The sequence below is a fragment of the Sinocyclocheilus anshuiensis genome, unplaced genomic scaffold (genome assembly GCF_001515605.1).
Source record: "Sinocyclocheilus anshuiensis isolate Anshui unplaced genomic scaffold, SAMN03320099.WGS_v1.1 scaffold1633, whole genome shotgun sequence".
NCBI classification, from domain to species: Eukaryota; Metazoa; Chordata; class Actinopteri; order Cypriniformes; family Cyprinidae; genus Sinocyclocheilus; species Sinocyclocheilus anshuiensis.
The window spans coordinates 77,805-80,993 of record NW_015539925.1 but is presented as its reverse complement, the minus strand read 5'-3'; positions in this window follow the sequence as shown (position 1 = coordinate 80,993).

Genomic DNA, 3,189 nt, shown 5'->3' with positions numbered 1-3,189 from the left:
CACTTTGCGCACTTTCTAAAATCCACATAGTGGTAAGTGTGCACGCTAGACTCTGCGCACTTTCTGAAATCCTGTACGGTAAGGGTTATGCGTTATTAGTCTCATTACCTTTCTCTTGAGTTGGTTTAGACCCCGGTACCTTGGGCTCCTCTCAACCAGTGTGTCTCTGTTGACACACTTTTGAAGCATCGCTCCCCTCACCATTGAGGGTTATTGTGAGCATGGTGCTTCCTTTCGGGCACTTCCTCACCATTGAGGGTTATTGTGAGTGTGGTGCTTCCTTTCGAGCACTCGAGTTCTCTCCCCTTCTGAGGAGTTGGATTCCTCGCTCCGTGGGCTGTTCTCGTGGTAGTATTAGCAGTGCTCCCCTTTATCAAAGGGTTGCCTATGAGCGCGCTACTCTTTTTCTGAATTCGGAGTTCTCCTCTCACGTGAGAGTTGGGTTCTCTGTTTTCCCAGAGCACCTGGAACCAGCAGCATCAGGTGAACTAGGCCCTTCCTAAAAACTGCCTCTCTGATGCGCTGAGTTTTTTGGCTAGCTTGCAGTACGCTTACCCTTCTGATTTCTAACTATCATGCTGTAGGTCGAGCCCCCCTCGTTGAGAGCTGGGTGTTGTGCTCCCTCATCTAGGTAACTTACTGCTAGCCATTCCAGCATTGGAACATGCGGTAGGTCGAGCCCCCCTCTCGTTTGAGAACTTGAGTTCTCTGTTTTCCCAGAGCACCTGGAACCAGCAGACACCAGGCGATCTAGGCCCTTTCTCTGCCGCCCTGATGCGCTGGTTTTTTTTGGCTTAGCTTGCTGTAGGCTTACCCTTCAGGTTTTCTAATGAACAGGCTCTAGGTCGAGCCTCCCTCTCAGCTGACAGTTCGGTGTTATGCTCCCTCAGATAGGTAACTTACAGCTAGCCATTCCAGCATTACACCATAGATTGAGTTGATGACTTCTCAAACACATTGTTCTTGGGATGCACCATTTCCATCTATGGGCTGCTCTTTCAGAGTGCCACGAGGGCCCCTTAGAACAGTATCTTTAAAAATCCATGTTATGGTAAGTGTGCACGTGAAATATTTGTACACTTTCTAAAATCCACACTGAGGTAAGTTCGCATGCTAGTACTTTGCGTTCTTTCTAAAATCCTGTATGGTGAGAGCTTCGTGCCCTTTCTTGAGCTGGTTAAGCCCCGGTTCCACCTTGGGCACCACTCCACCTTGTATCCTCTGGATACCCACTTTTAACAGGGTGTTGCTACTAGAGGTCTGTTGAGACAGTTCCTTCAGCATATGCAGAGCAAGCGGTAGCCCCCTGTGTGACAGGCCAAGACTTAGTATGATTCTAGGCTCTTGGTCGTATTCCCTTAAAATAATATATTCCTGATTCCAAGCCTTGAGCTCTACCCCGGGCCCAGGAGTTCTGGCGCTAACAGGTACGTTTTTTGGGTTATGTAGCCTAGGCCTTTTGCCGTAGGGGATAATGTCACTGACAGCCATCTTAACGTCCCAGGGGCTATTGTGGCGTGGGTATACCGTTCCCCATAGCGACCCCTAGAGGATGCAGTTTGAAATTCCCTTGAAAGAGAACATCTCAGGTTACTTATGTAACCATGGATTCCTGAGTAGGGAACGAGACACTGCGTCCTCTAGCTTCTGGCCATGCTTCGGATGCAAGCTTCAGACGATGACCAGTGTAACCTTTTATATGTTTGGTTGACTGTATTTTATTTTTATAATGAACAGACTGCGATGTTAAGTTTATATTGCTAGAACAAAATACTCCATCATTTTTGGTCATACAGATAAGAGTAAGACATAATTCAAAACTGCAAAGTGTTTCATTTTATTTTTGCACACTCACAATAAAAACAGAACATTTTGTGCTTATGTAAAATAAAGCAAATGAACAGGATGTGTGTTCTGTCATCTCGTGCAAAGACGAAGAATTTGTATCCCCATTTGATGGGTTTGTCCTTCATGTATTACTTCAGTCCAATTCAAGCCCTTGATGCCACCATTCTCTCATCCACTGCCAGATGCCTTTGTTGTTGGAAGAACATCACGCATGCGGCAACAACGTGTGTGTAGAGGGGTTTTAGAAAAATCTATCATATTCAGGGGTTCTCTTTTTTCTTGAATTCTCTTTATCCTCTTTTACACTCTAAAAAAAGTCAGTAATAATAGGGGGAAAAAAAATAAAAAAGGAATTTCACTCTAACCCTCTCACAGTTGTCACTCAGAGAGATCCTGCTGGTTATAAATAGTCTGCAGTTTTTGAAGAGACCCCTTAAGTGACCATGCATCAGGGCATTAAAGGCAACAGCGTCTTCAACAAATGTGTGTCAGCCTAGATTACCACCCTGCCTAGCGCATGATTTGTTTGAGGGTGTTGTTGATTATGATCTAGCAATGTGCTTGCAGTATTTAATTTAAACGAAAACATAACAGACTCAAATCCTTTCCTGGTGAAAGCAGCACCAAGCCAAATGCTGTACTCAACAAAGGAACAAAGCTTGGAGGCAACAGTTACATCCACATGTAAATCTCAGACCAAATCACCACTTTCTGCTTCACTATGCTGACTTGACTTTACAGTTTGGTCTACTAATACATACTTGGCCCATGCGCTTTGAAAGTAAGCATAGCTATTTCAAAAGATGAATCAGGTCAAGTAAAAACTTAAAAAAAAAAAAAAAAGTCCCTTGCTCATAGACATCAGTTGTTTCAAGCGTATCAAGAGTCGTGGCAGTTTATTTAGCCCACAGGTTAAAGGGGTCCTATTAGCCCCTGGGCTTGAGGTTATGTTTGGGCCCCATACCTATACTACAAATGCCCTCAACTAGAACATTATTATGGAGTAACACAAAATACACAAAAATGTAAATATGCTTTCAGGTTCATATACTGCATACAATTAATAGGCAACATGTCTATAGGCCTGTCGCAATAATCAATATATGGACTTATCGCGCAATTTATGTACATGACCTCAATAATTTTTGGTGACGCAATATTTCGCACATTATATTTACTTAAAAATGTATGTCACCATGTTTTTTAACATTCCACTTGCGCCTGTGTCTTTTGCATAATTTGGTGTAGTCATGAGGTGCTAGTTCAAAATTAAAAAATGCTTCTACAAACAAAGTTTCATCTGCAGATATGGCCTTGTTTAGGGATCTGTGCCTTTGTGCG